Genomic DNA, 22,063 nt, shown 5'->3' with positions numbered 1-22,063 from the left:
AGCAACACTTACCTGCAGTTGAAGTTTCCTGTAAGTGTTGCTGCATATTTGTACCATTCTTGCATGTGTGAACCGCCCTTTCATATGAGTGGCACTAGCATCTCCCCTTTCATATCATTGTTTGCATGTTTAGAACCCATCTCACTGATTTCTTTTAGGAATTAATTACCTTCCATTGTAATTCAAGACAGCTTCAGATTCCATTTCTTTTTCTTGACCATATAGTATTCCTGATACCATGCTTCTACCTCAAACATCTTCATTTCTTAATTTTTTTTGTGACAAAGATACCTTCTGTGCACAGTTTCTATTTCCCTGTCCTGATTACATCCCTCTAAACAGTGTATAGGTCAAAACACTGATGGAGCAGGTAGTATAAAATGTTGCATACCCCCCTATTCTGCATGAGATTACTAATTGAATAATCTATTAACTATAATATTTAAATGAATTTGCATGTGTTACTAATCAACATTATTAATATATAAAATATACGTGGGATTTGCATTTTGCACGGCTAAATAACCTTTATGACTAAAATCCGTACACATACTAACAGTAGTATATGTAATAAATAGAATATAGCATGGTATATGTTGCTTTCGTGATGTCTCTGTAATGTTGCTCGAGAAGACAACGTAAAGGGTGAATATAAACGCTTTAAATGTTGCTATACGCTAGATAAATACAAGCACTTAAAGGAAATAGTAAGGGGTTAACATTAGATTTATTATTTCTATGCATTAATTACTCTTTTGTGTTTGTTTCGCTTAAGTTGGCGTTTGGGCCTAAATAAAATGGCCCACGAGGCGCAGAGGGAAGAGCGCATGTGCAACATAGATGACTGCGGCCTCTGCATGACCTGTAACCCACTGTACTAAGACAAGGCCACGGTGGGAAAACAGCCAAGTGACAAAACAAAGGACGTTTACAAAAGAAACCGGAATGGACTGAACTGTGACCTCACCCCTCAAACTGTGCTAAACCCCATCGGACGATCACCACCAACCAATCACGACTGTATGAAATTACCAAAATGTAACTTTTACTGTGATTTTGTTATATAAGTACATGGTAGAATAGAGAGGGACCTACCCAATTTTTCCTACCCTACTGACAGATGACCACGACGGTGATGCTATGCGAACTCTACTACTTAGGGTGACTGCTGCATTCCTGAAACTAAATGGTCCGGATGCTGCCCAATAATCTGATGATTGCGAACTTTCCCTGATTCTATGGGCATTGCTAGATGCTTGCACGTCTCTGGTCTTGGCCAATCTTTGAGACTGTAGCGTGCTGAGCACAGAACTTTGAACATTAATCTGCTTTGACGAATGACGACTGACTTAGAGGACTCCAGATAGTCAGAATAGGTACATATGATGTTCTGCGATTTAATTGAAAGTTTGATATAAACTCTCCAAACGCAAAATTAACTTTGCCAAGAAATTTTAGATAAACAGATATTGATTATCAAAGAATGAGTTTGTGATTTATTGAAAAGGGGTAAGATCTAAATCTTAAAATGTGTTTTAGCTGGTTCTAGATCACCATCAACCAATCCAACTATTTGCTCCATTGGCCACGTGGGAGGAGTGCCTTGATGTTTAGGATTGAGATCTGTAGAAGGGATATTGATGTATATTCTGTAAATTAACCTTTCTTGCCCTATAGGATATAAGGTATTTTCCCCCACATGTCAAGCGCTTGAACCGCTCATCCCTCCAACTGTGTGCAGACCTGTGAATGGATAGTGTGAGTGTTGGTGTTATGGGCCCCACCAATGACTGCATGTGTGAATAAGTTAGTGTGACGTTTGGGTCTGTGACGCAGGGAGGATACCGGTACGGGTTTTGCTTTCCCCGTTACCAGGGTTTTTGCGCTACATCAACACCATTGGTGTTCTCTAATGTAGTGTGTGCAATCTGAATTAAGTGGATTGAAAAACTATTAAATGCTCCACAATTATTGTATATATAACATTTTGCCAATATTCCTATTTGATCCCATTTTTGGTCTTTATTCTTTTATCGCTAACACCATGAGTCTGATTACGACGTCTACATGGTTCTGACATCCCAATTTGAAACATCCATTTTCCAATTGGAGCTTGTGCGGCGGGCTGAAAGCGCCCGCAGCACAAGCTCCCATTGAAAAATGTATGTTTTCAAGCATCCCTGCACTATGTGGCAGGCACGTCAAGCTGCCTGCCAAATGGTTCAGAGATGTTTAGGGGCACCATAGGTGCCGCCAGGCGACGATGCAGAGGGCCAAGTGGGAAGGGTTCCCTACTGGGGGCCCCCAATGTCACTTTCCGAAAGCCTTTCCATGTTGGAAAGGCCGACATGGAATGGCTGTTGGAAACCGACATCATAATCCCGCCACTGTCATAAAGTGATCATGAGGGGTTTCCAATACTCCGACGGGCTCCTTGAGCCCGTCAGAATGCATCGATCACTATCTCCGACTGCTGACTCCAACCGCACGCATTGTAATGCATTGGTCCGACTGCAGGCGCAGATGGCGGTCACACCTGCTAGCGAAGAGCCGTGGTTTTCGGTCCGACAGCCATTGTAATCAGGCCCCATGTGTTTAATCTCACACTGAGAGGCTATATGTCCAATTGATAGTTATTAAATATTTTCTTATGTTTATGAGAAAATATATATGATGTGTCTAAATTACTTTTTTGTTGTTATGTTCTTTATTTTCAATCACGCAATACTTTATAATGTAGATATTATATCATGTAAATCAATCACTAAATATTAATGGAAATAATCACTATTATTAATGGACATATTTCAGATATGGGTGCAGAGGCCACGAGGCTTGCAGGAGGTGAACGGAGGGTGCTCTACTCAGAGGTGGCACATAGTCAGTGCCCCCCTACAAAGACACACCTTATGAGGGGGGCATAGGTATCCCAGGGACCCCAAGCACCCCCTTGCAACTAGGGGCAGCCATTCACTTCACCCACTTGATGGAGAATCTGTTCCTCCATCTTTGAAGCAGAGGCTGGGTCACCACCTCCAGTGAAAGGCGGACCAGGGGTTTAAACAGCTTCTTCACCCACATTTGACTAATGTGCTGTTCCCAGTGCAGGCAGGGTTTCATGACTACAAGGAGAACAGTACATTTGAAGTAACGGGTGCATAATCCTGGTCAGTGCATGGCACATACACTAATACGTGCTCTGTGGTGCAGAATGGGACAGTGCACCCTACCTGTAATGCACCTCATGCTAGATTCATCATTCACCTGAAATTATTGTAGATGAATAACTTTGAAAGATGGTATGTGATCTGTTTGAAAAAACTAAAGGCCGGATTTACTAAAGTTTCACATAATGCAATTCAGCAATTGAACATGTTGCACTATGTTGTGTGAAATTGAGAGAGCATAAATGTGCCATATCTACTAAGGGATGGTGTACCTTCGCTCCCTCTGTGCTGCCTAGCGCTAATGCAAGCACTCTTGTACCATGGTGGTAAGGTGCCTGCATTACATGCAGGACTGTTTTTCTGCATCATGCATAGAGAAAGGAAGTAACAAGGAGAAATACAAATATTTCTTTTTGTTATGCCATCCTTGGGAGGCAGACCATTTTGGAGAATGTATGACGTTACATCGCATACATTCACAACGTGGTATTTTACATCGCGTTCGTTACAACGCAAGTCGTTACAACGACTTGCACTGGAGGGCGCTGGACTTAGGAATAGTATGATTTACTATTCCAACTCCAGCCTACGTAACAGTAGGGAAGATGTTGGAATAGTAAACCATAATATTGCTTAGTTTAGAGTGCCACCCAGCGCAAGTCTTTGTAATGACTTGCGTTGTAATGACCGCAATGTAAATGTACCGCAGTGTAACGACCGCGTTGTAAAGGTCGTTATCCCATTTTGGAGCACATCAAGGTTTGCTGATTTTAGTAAATCTGGGATTGTGTCAATTTCAATCAGTGGATTCACAGGAACACCAGTGCTCCAAACATGGAACGACTACCACTGAGAAATGTAACATGTTGCATTACATTTCTTTACCGAGTCATGCAGATCATCTCAAATCACCTCTTCCGTGGCTTAGTAATATCTCTTAAGAACTTGCCGACTTGCGTGTAGCTAGGACAACACTAGTCACTAGTAAACATGGCCTAAATGTGGAAGTGGGTTCTGATGGCAGATGTTTTCAGTCAAATCAAAAATCATATTTGTCTTCAGAATAAATGACATTTTCCAGGCTCAAAATATAAGATTTATAATCATTTCCACAAACTTTTCAGCGAGGCTAGCTTGAATCCAGTGGAAAGTGAGCAAGGAACCCACGTCTGGGCATACCCTGCTTTGTTCACCCTAAGTTGGCAGGGTATGCCCAAACGTGGATCCCTTGCTCAATTTGCCACTGGATTCAAGCTAGCCTGGCTGATGAGGAGTGTTACTCCGAAACGGGTCCCAGGATGCTTGTTTCTGGTCGAGGGAAGACCTGGCTTGGCAGTTTAGTCTGGACTGTTCCCATAAGGCACAGAGTCAAGACTGATTTGCATATGGCAGGGTCTGAACTGGGGTGGCGAAGTGAGCTGAAGAACGACGATGGATTCAACCCAGATCTGTGACTGGGGGTGAGTGTCTGAAAAGATTCAGTGTTCGGTCCATCATCTCCTTGTGTTTGTAAAGTATTTATGCAGCACCTCAAACAGTAATAAAGTAAAAACACAACACAAAAAAACCCATAATAAAAATAGAAAAAAAAGTAAGCTTGAATAAGTTATTTGAGATGAAAATTGCTAAAATCCAATCAGTAGAATCAGAGATTTGCTATTTTAAAGATTTCAGGTAAGTAAAGTGTCTAAAAGTAAGTTTAGGCAGAGAACTCTGCTCCGCTCACAGACTTTGTGGAGTTTTCCGCACTCCGTGTTACGCAGAACTCGCGGAGTTCCAAAAAACTCTGCTCGCGCTCATCAACATCAAGTTGGTGAGAGCGAATGAGGAAAATCCATCTCCCGTCGAGATTTAATATCATTTGTGCTCGTCAGCGTCAAGTTTGCAAACGCGAGCAAGAGAAATCAACCTCCAGGCGAGATTTTTCAATGCGGGCTGTTGGATTTCTCAATGCGTGTGGCCATGTATACTCAGGTTGAAAATCTACTGAAGAGGCAGAAAGGAAGCAGCGCCCGCTTGCGCTGTGCATGGTACCGTTCGCGATAATGTCACAGCACGGGCAAACACCCGGCACTGAAAATTAGTGTGAACAGCATTTTTTCTGACCCTATCCGCCGCTTGCAGAGCTCCGCATAGCACGGCGGAGTATTTTTTGCACTTCACGGAGTAGCAGGACTCTGCGAACTCTGACAGGTTTACCTAGAAGCACAATGCACCACTAGCAGCTATCTGGTCATGCGAGACTGGGTATAAACCACAAGTCGGGGGCCGCCACAAGAGAGCGCGGGCTGACTACAGGGACCAAGTTATCCCCATTGAAAGAGTTATCTTCAAAAGTCCAGCGCGAAAAGTTCGTTCATAGTAGAAGGCATGACAAGGAGCAGGAAGAGCATCACAAATGGTCGCTAATTTAGCGTGCAGAGCAAGCCAGATGTCGTGGACAGTCGTTGCTGTAGCATTAAGATCCTATCGAGTATTGTGGCTGGTCATTAATGGAGATTCGAATTGGTGGTCACCGCAAGCTGCATCGCAAATGGTCACTGTAGTGCGAAGATCCGGTTCACTAGCAGCAAGTTCTTGGTGCAAACACACCCATACAAGGTTGCAAAGAGCCCAAAACCTCAAGACTTCTCCTTTTTTTGAGTGCGGTTCTCGACTGAGGCCACATCAAGGGCCTGGACCTTAGGGGTATCTCTTGGGGGTGAGGAACTCACTCTGGCAAAGTCCAGCAGGGCTCAGGCTGGTCCTGTTGCAGGTCAAGTTGCAGGTCCACGCAACAGGTCAGCTGGGCAGATGCAGGAAGGCCTTTCATGCTTGTTATGTTCCTGTAGCTCAGAACAGGGTCTTTTGCCCCATAGAGTCACTTCAGGCTGGGATGAAGGGTGCAGGTCCAGGCTTCCTTCTCAGCAAGTAGGGCAGCAGCAGCAGGGGGGCAGGGTAGCAGTCGTTCTGGCAGAAAATCAGCACATCAGTCCTTCTTCTGTAGTATACACAGGTGTGCTGAGGAGTTGGGTCTGAGGTCCATTATTTATACCTAGTACCCACTTTGGAGTAGGAGACATTTCTAGAGAATCCCCTTTGAAGTCCCTGAAGTTTCCTGCTTCCCCTGTGCTGACTCCAAGCTGGCTCCATGAAGAATGCAGTAGTGACAAGTCCTTTGTGTGAAAGGAGGGCACAGCCTATTCAGTTGCAAGTGAGGCTGTGCCCAGCTCTGCCTCCCATCCTGCCAGTTGATGGTCCATGCAGGCACAACTAATCCATCTATTCTGTGGCTGTCTTGGAGGAATAAACATGTGGCTGTGCATTAAAAAAAAATCTAATTTGCCGATCCTCCCATCACTGGCTTCTAGACAAATCATGGACCGTGTGCAGGTTCTGTGAGCCTGGTTTTGAATTTGCAATATCAACAAATGGATGGGTCCACATGGTCTATAAAGCTTGTCTTGATTTTGTGGTCCTTTTCTCAAGAAACCTGCATTGTGTTTGAGTCCCCAAGCCAGCTTTTGTGGGTCTCAGGACCCACCCGGGTGCCTCAAATCCAGGCGCCAGAACTGCAAACCACCACTGCAAAAGCAAATATTCACAGGGTGTATTCCTAGGGAGCCTGCAGCACTGATTATGCCACCCACATCAGTGGTCCTTAGACATGGGCCAGGCCCCACATTTCAGAGCCCGGAGTATGCAGTTTTAAACTGCCATTTTTACAAGGCAAGTTAACCACTTGCCAGGCCCAAATCCTCCCTTTTCTTCCATAGAAAGCAGGCCCTAGGCAACCCAATGGGCAGGGTGCAGTGTATTTAAAAGGCAGGATATGTACTTTGGAATTTTACATGTCCTGGTAGTAAAAACTGCTACAGTCATTTTCCACTACTGCAAGGCCTATCTCTCCCTCAGGTCAACATTCGGATTGCTTTAATACATCTTTTAAGGATAGTTTCCAATTGGGAAAGGATAGATATAAAGTTTGGTGTCTGTACACTCATAATTTAAAATCACAACTTGCGGTGAAGTCAGATTTTAAATTGTAAGTCGGAAAATGCCACTTTTAGAAAGTTGGCATTTTTTCACTTGAACTATTCTGTGCCTCTGCCTGTCTCTGACTAGACGTCTGGGTTGGGTGACAGTTTAGTGCATTCCCTCTAGACAGTCACACCAATGGAGCTGGGCTGTGACATCTGAAGCCTTATGGTGCATCACCAGGCTGATGGGCCTTCTTGAGTTAGATTGGGAGGGAGGAGCTGACACTTGCACCTGAATAGGGATGTACCTGTGCCTACCCCCTGTAGTGTGTCTGAAGCCAGGGCAGGAAAGACAGGGACACTTTGATCTTTAAAGATGATGTTTTCCCCACTTCAAAGGCACATTTTTGTATCAGCACTGGGCCCCTTCCACCACCAAATCAGAACTTTGCTGGAGCCAAGGACAAATTTGCCTGGAAGAAGAGCTGCTGTGCTGTAGGAGGTACTGCCAATTTTCTAACTGCATTGCTGTGTTGGTCTGCTGCATGCTGATTGCTCTGCTATAGGAGGGACTGTCACTTTGCTACCTGCTCTGCTGTTTTGGCCTGGTGATTCTTACCTGGAGTGAGGTGAGAAGGACTGGACGTGTTCTCTACATCCTTGAGCCCAAGTTTTTCCAACAATTTGTTGGCTTGCCTCCTGTTCTCTGAAGTCTCAGTGTCACAAAAGATTTCTTGCAACTCTGCTGGTGCTGCTGCCATCTGTGAATACTACCCTCGCGTAAGGTGCCCCCTCTATTCCTTGGCCTCAGAAGTGGATTCTGCAGCTGTTTTCTGCAAAAATTGAAGCAGTGACTCCTTTGCACCAATCGGAACCCTCGCAGTGCCCTCAGACGCCAATTCAATGACAACACAGGCCCAGAGTCCCACCTGCAAGGTTTGATGATGATACAGCACAGACTCTTTGAAACCGACTGCGTGTCTAGATGTTAACACAGTGCTGATCCTTCGACACCAACTGCAAGGCTTGACTCTGATGCATTGACCCAACTGAGTGGATCAGAACTGATGCAATTAAACCTTTGATGCCGCCGCTTGCTCCAGACAAGGTACTTTTTAGCAGACCCTGCCTGGGTCTTATAGCCAGCCTGCCCTCCATCATGACTTACCTGAACTTTAGATTTAACTCGGTCTAGTGGAACCTCAAGTAACCTTTTTGTGCGATTGACTTCTAAGTACTGTTTTTGAAGTTAATCTTTTGAAGTTCATATCTCAACTTGTACTGATTGGATTTTTGTCGTTTTGGTGTTGTTGTACTCAGATACATATTCTCTATTGTTCTAAACTGGTGTGGAGTCTTTTTTGCTGTTTTCTTCACTGTGTTACTGTATTTAAAGTGTTGTACAAATACTTTACAGATTGCCTTTTAAATTAAGCCTGACTACTCTGTGCCAACCTACCAGAGTTTGAGCACAGGTTAATTTCAGTGATGTATCTGACTTACCCTGACTAGGATTGTGGCTCCTGCTTGGTCAGGGTGCATACTCTGCCAACCAGAAACATCAATTTTTAACAGCCCCCATTTTGGTTTGGGGGTCAGGGTGTACTCATGTTGACCTCTTATCTATACTTTCTTTTTATTACTTGACAAAGGGGCAGAGTTGTGAAGATTAAAGGGACTGAGTTGCCATGTGCTGTAATGGCAGCCACTCTTACTTGCCGTCCGCCAATCATATTATTCCAGGGTCACAGGTCTGTGGTAGATTTGCAAACCTGAAAGTGAGATGGAGGGAATATGCTCATTCTACCAATCAGATTTGAAGATAGTATTTAATTTTGGGTCTGTGGAGGCAAATTGAGTACCAGATATCAATAAAATATAAACTCTTCATATCCACTATTGGAAGCCGGAGTCCCGGTCACGTCCCACTGTCACCAGGTGCGTGACCCAGGACTCCCAACTCAACGTTAGGCCAAGTAAGGACACCGTTTGAGATAGCCCTGCTCAGCCCCTTAGTAGCTTGGCACGAGCACCCAGGCCTATATGCAAGGCACGAGTGCACAGTATGTGCAACCACACCCACAGCAACCCACTGATGACACCACAAATGGACTCCACACAAGTTTGATAAAACGAGTATAAACTTTATATAAAAAGATATATACGATCAGCCCACACAATACAAAAGCCAACATATAATAAAGGGTAATATTAGTTCCGGCTGGTTGGTAGGTTCAAATCCCAACTACCGGTTTCACAAAGCGATGCTGGTCGTAATGCTAGAATCACACACATTTCAATGAACAAACAATAGTGCACTGAGGAACTATACACTCCTGTGCTGGGCAAAGGAGGAATAATACCATGCTTAACAATACACCCCGGTACCTTGCAAGGGGAGAACTAATGCAATGAGTAACGCTACAATCATGTACTGCGCAATGAAGGAATAATGCAATGCGTCACACCCCAATCACGTACTTTGCAATGAAGAAATAATGCAATGCGCACCACTACAATCATGTACTTGGCAATTAATAAATAATGCAATGCGTAGCTACAATCAGGGACTTTGCAATGAATAAATAATGCAATGCGGGCCGCTACAATCCTGTACTTTGCAAGGGAGAAATAATGCAATGTGTAGCACTACAATTGTGTACTTCATTATGCAGAAATCATGTCAGGTGTCATAAGACAGTTCGGCAGTTCGTTAGCAGCAATATTTGGCAATGTGTATAACGACAGTCAGCCTCCTCGAAAACAGTTGTCCCCTGCACGGATCAACGATGACATACACCACCGCTTCTCACTCGGGCCCCAATACTGCCACTCCTTTGGTCAGTACGGGCCCCAATCTGGGCCGTAGCAAAGGCTCACGTTGTCAGAAGGACCCCATAGTGGCAATGCTCCACGTTACCTGGGGGCACAACCTCACTCTCCTCTCGTCCCTCCGCAAAATGGCCTTCCATGTAGAACTTTCTCAATGGGCCTCAGCGGCTCGGCCTGGCAGCTCAGCTCCTCCGGAGCTGCCGGTCCGGGCTGTGACTGTTAGGAAGGTCTCAGGGGGCCGCGGGGCACATGTACCCTACACCTCTGAGATTGCATTTACTCCGGGTTCACCACACCACCCTCCGGGTCTCATCTGGCACAAAGCCACACACACAAAGCTGATGAGTCTTCCCGTCAACTCCAAGTGCACGCTCACCAGGCACTCCTTCTTGTGGTCTCAGTTGGCACCAAGAGCCACACACCACGCTGCAGAGACTCACTTTCTTCCGGTGCACACGATGATCAGCCGATCACCTTCACAGTCCCAGGTTGCACCAAAGCACGCACGCTGCTTCACTGAGACTTACTCCAACTCCTGGTGCCCCGATGTTCAGGCGCTCTTCACTAATGCCTTCGGCCGCATCTCGACACGCTCGCTGTGTCCAAGCCTTACTTTTCCTCCAGTGCACTCGATGACCAGGTGCTCCTCACCAACGCCTCCTCTGCACCCCAACACGCACCCTGCGCATCCGAGACACACTCCACTTCCGATGCACACGTCAACCAGGCACTCCTCACCAATGCCTCCTGTGCACCGCGACACACACCCTGCACCTCAGAGTCTCCCGTCACCTCTGATGCACACACTGACCAGGCGCTCTTCACCAACACCTGCGGTGCACCACGGCATGCACCCTGCGCCTCAGAGTCTCACATCACCTCCAATGCACGCGCTGACCAGGCGCTCCTCACCAAAGCCTGAGGTGCACCATGACACACACTCTGCGCATCCGAGACTCACTTCACCTTTGATGCACACGTTGACCAGGCGCTCTTCACTAATGCCTCCTCTGCACCACTACACGCATCCAGTGCGTCCGAGTCTCACTTCTCCTTCGTATGTCCAAGATCACAGGGCACACCTTCTGAGGGTCTCAAGCTGCCACCACACGCGCTCACCACGTCGCTTTAAACGTCTCCGGAAACATTGATGTTCCTGTGTTTCCAAACAGGGAGTCAGATCACCTCTGGCCCTTGGGGTTACAAGACACAGCACAAAGCACAGTCTTCTTTAAGCAGGGGGGCCCAGGCGCACATAGCACAGTCCCAAAAGCCTCCTTCCTTCCTTGGTTAAAACAGCAAACTGCAGACCAGCCCCAGATCACGAAGCAAGAGTTGGTCCTTCTAAGCAGTCACTTCAGTTGTTCCGTCCTTAGCAGAGGTTCCTCTTGACCATGAAATGGGTCCAAGCCTTTTCAGTGTCAATCCATTTCTATTCCAATGTTCAGGGGCCTTACCTCTCATAGTTATACCACTAAATGTTATTGAAGTTCATTTGTGCTCAGCGGTCCCTGTCCCCTGCCTAAATCAGTTCTGGGTGACTCCCAGTGTCACCTTTCTCCCTTTGATACTGGGGGTCTGGATCCTTAATCACTCAGATTGAGATGGGTCAATTGTTTTATTGCTGCAGCCCGGGCCTCTTCACCTCCTGGGGTTTCTCCTACACCCCCTTTCCAGATGCAGGGCAGCCTCCCCTCCCCTCTTAGATCCAGACAGTCAATCCACATACAGCAGAGACACACAGAAATGCCTAACGCACAAAACTCAGCCACTTCTAAAAGAGTAGTTTCTGAACACACAGTGACAAAACAACTTTCATAGAAAGATGTGTTATGACACTGTGAGTTCATACATACTAAACTTCACCTCTCCATTTTAATCTGATGGGAAACTAGGCTAACAAACACTATACCCAGCCTCCCACCTTCTGTCCTATGGGCAGAATGGCCTTTTACCAGTGAAAAACGAAATGGAGTGTTTTTCACTGTCAGGACATAACACACACCTCAGTACATGTCCTGCCTTTTACTTACATTGCATCCTGCCCAGGGGTTACCCGGGACCTACCACAGGGGTGCCCACTGTGTACGCAAAAGGGAAAGTAAGGCCTGACAAGTGGTTGCACTTGTCAGGACACATGCTAACTTAGCAAACTGCGAGCAGGCCCTCCACTGCAGGCCTGAGTTCCCTTCTCCGCACACCCTTGCATTACTAGCCCTGGCACACACAGTGCACATCACTAGGAACTTTACTAGTAAGTCAACATACTATTCATGGCCAACCAATTACCATCACACTTTACACAGGGAACCCTTTGTACTTTGACACTGCTCAGCAGTAGCAAAGTACCCAAAGCATCTTAAAGCAAAAGGAGGTAGAGGCAAAAAAGTCAGGGGGAATCACGCCAAGATATGCCAGGTCTAACATCCACGTCTGGCAACACTAATTTACTGGAACTTTCTGAAAGGATTTGCACCAAATCAAGCAGAACCACTTTCTTGAGTAAAGTTCTACTTTCGTGCCAAGTTTATATCATTCCACTCAGTCTTGCTTTCTGTATCGAGGAGCAAAGAAACCTATGGGAGTTAAAATGCAAAGTGCTACTATTGGAACCACCTCTTTTTGTTTGGGACCCATTTGACAGATCTGCACAATTATTTTCATGAACAACTTAAAGTCTATGAATTTTGTTTTAGAATGTTTTTTATGATAATTCATTGAAAAGTGACAAAGTTATTAGCAAAACAATATGCCCTTTCAATGGAAAGTCTGATCTAACTAAGTACACAGGTGGTCTTGTCTATTGCCTGGGAAACAACCCAGTCCAAACTTCGAGGTAAGGGCCCCTCAAGATGGATACATAAGCAACTCCAGACCAGTTTCAACTTACTGAGATCTCAGCAGTGAATTATAGCTTGAGTCATGTGGCACAGGACCCACGCCCTTTGGCTCCAGGACCATCTCTGTGTGTACCCATCGCACCTAAGGCATCTACTGCAACAAACAATAAGGTGATGAGATGAATGCTTGATGGACTTAAAGGATTGGGAGAGTTACCATCTGGATCTGCATGTTTTCAAAAAATTATTAAGAAAATGAGAAATTCTATATTCCTTCATGGTAATTTAAGAGAAGAAAAAGTGACTGTCTAGAAAGCCTTCACCACTGACCTTTGATTCACATTTTTACAAATATTAGAACTGTTGAGATATACCATGGGTTGCTTTTTACATAACACTATACCTCTAAAAAAAGTTTTCAGAAGGTGTAAAAATGTGAATATATAACTGAAATCAGAAGTAATTTAGGCTGTGCCAAATTTGCATACATTTCTTTCACATGATTGCCCAAAATTTCAGCAAAATTACTCTTAAATACGAAGAAGGCAAATCTGTCACACTGACTATATTTTAGTACAAATGTATAAACGTGTCAACCATGCTTAAAAAAGCACAAAAAAGCAAAAGCACCACCAACAGTTGAACAGTCGCTCACATTCTGTTATTCTAATCCATTTGCATGAATTGCATGTAATTATGTGAAATGATTTTTCACATTTAAATTATGGTAGCATAATTTGTGTAATTTTGGGAAGTTCATGTAATGTCTGTTGCACGAAATACCCTAAATTATGCAAAATATGCTGGTATAATTTACATTTCACCCAGGCCTAACACTATTTTAGAGAGTCTAAGAACAAACAAATGTGGATTGCCTTTTCTTTTAGCTAAAACTTCATACACCAACTCTAATTTCTTCTTTTGCAACAAACATTCAAGAAGGGACCCTTGTCACGTGGATCTTGTAACATGCACACGCTTTCAGATCCCCGCAGCAAGGGACAAGGAGCATGTGGCTTTGCTTCTCTGCTAATCCCTTCCACACTTAGCATTTTGCAGACTTTCTGCCATAACAGCTTATTGATTCGTCCTTTGTCATCAGAGAATAATATATTTCAATTACATTTAAGCCTTTCAATGGAGTGCTAAGAAGAGAGAGCTCACCAGAGAATTCCCACCAAACTATGATCTCAGGTTTAATTTATTTCCTCTCTCAGTCTAGATGAATTCAGAAAATGACATAAAAATCAAAGCTGCAATTCACCTAGAGGGACGCTGTTAGCAGAAAACATGTCTGTTTTATGCTTTAGCACTGAAGGGTAAAAATGGGCAAAATTGAACATTTCAATGTAGATGAGTTTAGAGACAGGCCTGCCATTCGCAGCATAGTTTGAGGCATGTATGGCAGTCCTTTCCTCCAGATGAGGTGTTAAGCATTGAAGATTGTATGAAGTATTCAAGTTTCAATATTATTTAGTATTGCTTGGTTAATTAAAACCTTTGCAACATAAAAGCAGTGATAAAACACGATAAAAACAAGTCAGATGGCAGTATCACCATACACTAATTGCAGAGTTGGGATCGACACATTTTCCATTTTGAGTCCCAGTATTTTTGATCTTACAATGTAAAAGGCAGGCTGTTGAGTGCAAAACGTTTGAACATATTGTATCATCGACAAAAAGGAATTCAGAAGCTGAAGGTGCAACCTAGGAGGTCTACACTACAGAGAATGTATCTAAAAAGGGGCATGAACATTATATCTGCAATTTATAAAATAAGCAGGTGTTCTATATAATTACAGAACTGCAATGGCCTGGGATGTCTTTAGGGTGCCTTTGAGGCTTATAGTGCAGAGAGGCTGACCGTTAGAGGTTGGGCTTTGGCCATAATGTGACATTGATAGCAGTATGTTGGTTAGGCACAGAAGCAATGCCACCAAACCTTGATTAACAATATTGTTGCAGTAGTAATTAAAATAACTCTGCGGTGGGATTGTCAGGGCCATGGATATTTAGTCTACCAGTGTGCAAAATCAGCAGGTTTCCAATGTAAATAAACGGCCATAATGGCCTGGCATATCTTTTAAAAAAGCCTTTAAGGCTTTTGGTGCAACTAGGCTGTGCATTACGGGTTGGCATTGGGCGTAATTGGACTTCGAAGAGGGAGTTTGAAAGTTTAAGGTGTGAATAAGCAGTGTGGCGGTGCACAGGTTACCTATGTGCAAAATAGCAAGATGTTTAGGCCACAGGAGCTTTGCCCCCCCACCTTGATTAACAACGCTGTTACAGCCATAGTTGAAACGGTGAGATCGTCAGGGTGAGCATGATTGAGAAAGGGGATTGCATACTGGTTGAGGTGACCTATGTTCTCAATAGTCGATATTTCTACAGCTTTCAAAAATGAAGAAGAGAAAAATAGAGAAGAATAGAAGGGGCTGTGATGGCATTTGTATGCCCTTGTGTTCAAAGTAGGTAATTCCAGCTAGGTGCAAGCAGTCAGTTCAGGGGGAAATTTCTTTTCAGCCTTAGCTAGGAATTTCACATAGCAGGAGTTCAACTGTGTATCAGTGGGTGATAAACAGGCCAATATCACTTGTCTGCATGAGCGAATGCTTCTTTTGTCAAAGAGAAGGCCTTTAGTTCCTTGCAGATGCACACCGAGTGTACCATGTTTTCTTTCCCTTTTCCACGCACCCCTCAATCGGTTGTGGTAGTGGTGCTCTTCCAGTGTGGGTGGTGTTGGAGTGATGATTGTAAGCCCAATTGATATCTCAGAAATATTTATTTTATTGTGTTTATGTATCCCATATGAACGTAGGGCTGAGGTGTTGCTTTACTATAACTGTGAAGCACATATCAATCGTGGACTCTACCCACCATTGCTGGCTTGTCCTCAATTGTCGAGAACAATTGACTGGTTTTATTTACTAGCTTTTTGAAGCAGGCGTGGGTTGCAGGTGTTTCCCAAAGGTCCTGTAGGCCAAGTTGAGGGACTGATTTGTTGAGGTAGGCCTTAGCAGGATATTCGCTCCTTATCAACAGTTCCAGCCATAGATGTGCGTTTAATGGGTTTGAGTCTGCGTTCCTAATTTTGAGCCAACAATGAATTAATGCACCTCTCCTGTTCAAGGGATTGTTTCTGCAGTTCAAACTCCCATCAAATCTATGCAGGGGAAGTGTATTTGGGGAGGCCAAAGATCATTCTGTAGGATCCAACCATGATCCTGTCCAATGTTGATGCGTCCCTTTATCGTAGTGGATCACTCCCTGTTCGTTATAGTTGAGATCAGTTTCACCTGAAGCAGTGGGGTTAGAATTGATCTATCTACTTCCTTCTCCATATTTTTTATGGTCAGTGCTAGTGCATTGTCCTTTAGTTTCAAGGCCTATTTCTGTGTTTTGAAAGAGCCTTTTTTATCAATGATGATGCCCAAGTATTTATTATTTCCACTTCGACTCCAGGTGTTGGCAGGCAATGTGCCAGATTAAAGGTTTGCTTTTCGTGCTGTTCCCTGCCATTGTTTTTGTTTTCTCAAAGTTGATCTTTAGGCCATTTTCTGCAGAATATGCTTGAGTGACGTCAAGAAGGTGTTGCAAGCCGATCCGGCTCTGGCTTATATGCACCAGGAAACCTGCGTAGGGGAGATTGAAGAGGGTTAGCTTACCCAACTTTGGAGCATGGCAATTACAGTAGTCCAGTTTTGTCGGTAGGTCAGCTAAAAAGAGATTGAACAAGGTAGGGGCAAGGACACAGTCCTGCTTCAAGCCTCATTGGTTAGGATGTGTATTGAGAGGTGTGTCCCCAACCCTAGCTTGACTTGCAACCACGTATCTGTGTGTAGCGAAATCAGTAGGTTCAGTAGGGCTGGTGGGGCATGCAGATTAGCTCATTTCGCCCAGAGTTTGCCACGATCAATATGATCAAACGCGGTGCAGAAGTCTATGATGCAGAGATACAGTGGTAGTTTTTCCTTTTTCGACCCAGAGATGCTCGTTATGGTTCCTGTGTTTTTGCAGAAGCTAGTTTGGTTTAATGGAATGAAATGGATTGTTGTAGCCCACGATGATAGATTCTCTAGGATGGTTGCGGTGAAGTATTTGACCCAGTTGTCGATAAGTGCCACAAGTCGGTACTTTTGTGCGCTGATTTTGTTGCCAGTGTTTGTGGATTGGTGGGATTATGAATCCTCTACATGAGAAGGATATTATAGCATCTGCTGAAATCTGTTGGAAACTTGGCTCAAATTTTTCGAATAGTTTGGGCCCCGGGCAATCTCTCGTCTTCCTTTGGCCCTTTATTTGCTGCCTACTTGGTGTGAAAGAGTCCATGGCTGGGCCTTGGTGTGGACATTAGGCATGGGCCATGCTTATAGTTTCCTTTTTATCTGTGTTGTTGAGGTAATCGTGTGAGGTTTCTTCTAGCACAGTTGATTGATTCAGTTCCTCCACAGGGAGGTTAAAGTGCTTGTGCGGGAACTTTACCTAGGATTCTTCAGCTATATGAGAACTGGTCCATTGATGTGCAGGGTTCTGTAGCCTGTTTACTTTCTGCCAGAACTGTGTGTGATCATTACTTTTTATATTGTGGAGGATCCTTGCCCAGAGTGAGTCTCTCCTACCCTTTTTTATTGCCAATATTAGTTTTTTCAGTGTTGTTTTGTTCTGTCTCAGCTCTTTGCAGGCTGTCGTCACACGGATTCCAGCGAAGTTTCTTAAGTGTTGAGTTTGTGCATCTCTTTAGTGCCTTTACTTGCTGTAGTTGCGCAAAGGTTTAAGTGAGGTGGCCCTGACGGGATCCTTGCAGTAGTATGTTTCTGCCACTCATTGAGGCAATTTATTTCCTCGATCTTTAATAATGGTCTCCCTTGCTGTTACCTGGTTTGTGATTGTATCTCACAATTTTTTTTATTTACCCTTGGTGGCCCCCAACAGTCGGTATAGAAGCAATTTTGCCCTTAATAATTTTTTGTTTATAGTGTGTGCAGTGCATGTAATCAGTCCGTTGGCAAGCTGCTTTGGGACTTGCTTTGAGCGTGACTACCAGTGGGAAATGATCGCTGGAGTCCTCAGCCAGTCAGTATGAGGAGACCTTGTGGTACAGTGTTAGAGTAATGAATGTGTAATCTAATGATGATGAGGCAGTCTTAGAGTGAAAGGTTGCTTCGGGTGTCCATCCTCCAGAAAGTGGCCATTTAGTGCCCGAAAGTTGAGATGGTCTAGCTCTCTCAGGCGTTGCTTGCCTAGCTTGGTTTGCCTTCTCATCATGTTCTCTCCCTGAGTTGGGATGTCCCACTGTGATGATTGGGCAGCTTTAAGTTCTTCTTCTGCCAAAGTTCTGATTAGATGCCGTTTAAAGACCCCATAAAAAATGAAGTTAGGAGCTGCTCTTCTCCTAGGAGCCTTTTGATTACGCTGATCAGTATCTCAGAGCCTTCTGCCCTTCCTTTAGGGTGAAGATATACATTGATGATCACAGAGGGTAGTTCTTTTCTCTTGTGGCGGACAGTTGCCCTGATTGCCTTTATTTCTATTTTTACAGTTGACCGCACCTGTAACTCCCTTATGGCCCTGATGCTTGTTGTTGTTGATTTGTAAATTGACAGACCTCACTTAGGGTGTCCAAACCTAGCTCTTTTGGTGCTGGGATATGGAAACTCACACAGTCATGCATGTCACAGGGGTGCTGAAGCCAAGATTCCTGTAGGAGGATGATGTTGAATGCTTTTAGGAAAAGCAATACTTGGCCATTTGTTATTTTGTTTCCCAGGCCATTGATATTCCAGAATCATATGTTTAATGGCCTTGTGTTGATCAGTACATTTTGAGTGGCGTGCAAGTTCTGTCATGAGATGCTATTTATGCATTTTATTGTGTGGGATTGCCAGTTCCAGTTTAGGTGTGATGCATCGTTTGGACGTCCATTTGGGTTATAATGAGAATTTTGCTTGCGCTAGTGTACTGGCCATTAGGCCTGGGGGTGGCACGAGCAGGCACGGTATGGCTGCTCGGAGATAACAAGACTGCGTGGTCAAGCACAGGGGGTGCAGGGCTGCAGACCACACCAAGAGATGGCTTGGCTGTCTCTGCAGTTGCCACACCCTTCCCCCCTTAGCAGTACCCTCTACTAGACCTGCCTGCCATTTAATTGACGTTGCTGGTGATCTCCACGTTCTTAACACATCCTAGGTATGCTGTCCCAAGTGCTAGTTGTTGGGGCACACTACTGGATGGGGGTGTAAGGCAGTAGAGCAACAGACCGTGGTAGTAGTCAAGGATAGGTGAGAGCAGCTAGATCAGTGTTTTGTAGCAGGTGTGTATAGGCAAACCAGTTGGGCTGGGCTGGCAGTAAGCTAGCAGTGAGGTGGCAGAAGCAGGCAGGCAACAGGGAGCACAGATCGCAGATAGCACAGGGAGGAGTGAATGGCTCCAAGAGTCAGAATGGCTATCAAGAGTCAGAGCGCTGGGGAGTGCTGAGTGGCCTTGATCCCGGCCACAGCCCCTCGCCGCACCCACAGCCCTCGATTCCTAGGTTCGGGCTCCTGGGTTCACATGCTCTGACCCTCCGGCCCTCTGTTCCTCAGTTTGCTGTTGAGCTCTGCTGCTGAACTCCTTGCTCCTCACTCGCATTCCTCAGCATGTGAGTTGTATTTGGTATTCGATTTGTAGATAAATGATCTATCTAAATCATCCCTCTCACATGATTGAGGAGGCCTGCATGGCAGACATGGTTAGATAATAGAAACATTGACCCCATGTGCATTAAGAAAACTCCATTTACAAAAGGGCCATTGCTATTTTGTTTCTCACATGCAACACCTTCTTCTGGAACTTGTTTGCAAAAAGAAAAATACATGCTGAATGTGCTGAAAAAACACATGGTAACCCACTCTGCATTTATTTGAGCCTGAAGTGGATCCACAGCCATAAGTGCATCTACTAAACTGTGAATGCACTTAAAACTCAGAGATACTTGCCAGGCAGGATGGATTTTCTATGGGCCTGATTCACAAAGGAAACTTACACTTTTAAGATTGTTTGGTATTCACAAAGGGATTTACCAGTGGTATCGTTATGTGTGCTGAGTCTCCGCTCATAAAAAGATAGGACTGCTTTATCTTTTTATGTGCGGAGACTCCTCGCTCGTAAAGATTCTACTAGTAAATTCCTTTGTGAATACCAAACAATAGCAAACTTACACAAAAGTGTACGTTTACCTTTGTGAATCAGGCCCCAAGTGTTCCCGGAGGTCTGCCACTGGGGAGAAGAAAGCATGGCCTCTACTGGCCCAATTGTTGATGGGCCGTGCAGCTTGCCCATGTTCATTAAAATGAGGCCTCAATGTTTTTTGGTAATCACTTCAAGATCAGCTAAGTTTAAAGCGTAGGAAAAATATAATTTGATCAATGCAGTACACGCCTTTTACACTTTAGGAAGTTGCTAATTATGTGTACTTTGCCCTCCTATGCCTTTAAAACAAATGTTTTTGTAAGACAATTTTCCAATAATAACTTTTTTGCAATACAGTTCTCCAGCTAGATTTTGATGGGCTTTGTTGTCTCCAGATTCATATATTTAGGAGATTTTTTTCACATGCTTTTAAAAAAATATATGCAAATTTCATGAAGTTCAGAAAGTTTTCAAAGATTTTAAAAAGTCTTTTAAGATTTGGAGCAAGCGAATCTTTACACCCTTGCCCAATACTAAAATGTAACTCACCAACCTTTTTGAATAATTCTCTTTAGAAACAATTGATTTTCTTTCCATGAACTTGACTTGAAAAGGAACTACACAGTTGCAATAAAATGTCTCTGGTGGATATGCTTCAAAATGGTCAGATTGAATGATTATTAAACCATCCTAGACTTGAGGTTGTGATGCTGATATCTTAAGCACAGCATGGTGGGTCTGATACCGTTCCAGAGGTACATTGGTATTGAGTGTGCTGCAGCATCCTGGAGAGCAGGAAGACCATCTTCAAATTAGGAAAGTGAGAAAGACAAGGTTGCTCCATTTAGTCTAAATATGCAAGTAATTTACATTTAATAAAATTTGCTGTGACTAAGAGAATTTCATCAATGCTTCAGCTCAGAAGCAAGGGAACCAGGAATTTGGAGACAAAAAGTGATTAAACTGAACCCACATACAGCTAGAATTGTGCTGACTAGCAGGGGTAGAGTTTCTCTGGCTCTTCTATTTACTCTAGTTTCTGAACAGGCCCTTGACCATTTTTGAAGAAGGAGAATAATATTCGAACCATGGAAAATATCCCAATGTAAAAACATCCTGGCGAGTACGTGTACTGTGCATGCTTACTCGTTGGGAAATAAACATCACTCCTCTGTGTCCTGGTGTCAGAAGATGACTAACAAAGAAAGTGTAATCATGAACATGAAAGAGGAGGGATAGACTTCTTGTAGGTCAGTCATGTATTCTCTCAATGTACATTCATATACAACAAATATGAAAGGCCCAAGAACTGATGGGTTCAAAATTGATGCAATTTAGGAAAATTTGAGTTAAGCCTCCTTACATTTCACTTTAAAGGATGCGAGACCCTCACCTACAGTAGCGCCATGCTTCATCTTTGGGTCTGCTCCTCATCCAACACTAAATTTCACGATGCTCAGGTGAACTCTTATGTATTTCCGTAATGTTGAGGTGCTAACCCTATATCTTCAAAGGCCTAGGACTAGAGTGAGATGCAAAAGGTCTTAAAAGTACCCAGTGGCCAACCCAACCTATTTATTGACGTCTCCTATGGTAATGTTAGAAATATTAATAGATCATGAGAATGTTGATTATCCCTCTTGTCATCGGGTTAATATGTTTCAACCATCTCATGCTTTCCTGAGGACCAAGATCCATTCTCTATTCTTTCCTAGATTTAGAAGAAAAGCACACTGTACAGTTTGAATGACAATCAGTGACATACACGTTGGCCAAGCAGAGTTTCCGCATTTCAAAATATGAAGCCTTGATAAAAACATGATCAGAAATGTTGTCAAAAGATGGGAAAAGTATTGCCACTATTAAAAATGTGATAGAAACATCTCAAGCAACACTGTTCGTGGCAAAGAAAATGAGTTTACCATGGTTAGGTTACATAACAAGTGTCAGGCACACCCAGCTTTACAATATTCCTGCTCCTGCCCACAGTCAGTCCAAGTCTAGGGATCTATGACCCCTCCTGGCATAAATCTGTATTACAATGTGATTGCCTATGCAGGAAGTGCTGATATTGCAAGATATGGCACATATTTCTC

Source organism: Triturus cristatus, chromosome 3_2 (assembly GCF_964204655.1).
Source record: "Triturus cristatus chromosome 3_2, aTriCri1.1, whole genome shotgun sequence".
Taxonomy (NCBI): Eukaryota; Metazoa; Chordata; class Amphibia; order Caudata; family Salamandridae; genus Triturus; species Triturus cristatus.
This window is presented reverse-complemented; position numbering follows the sequence as displayed.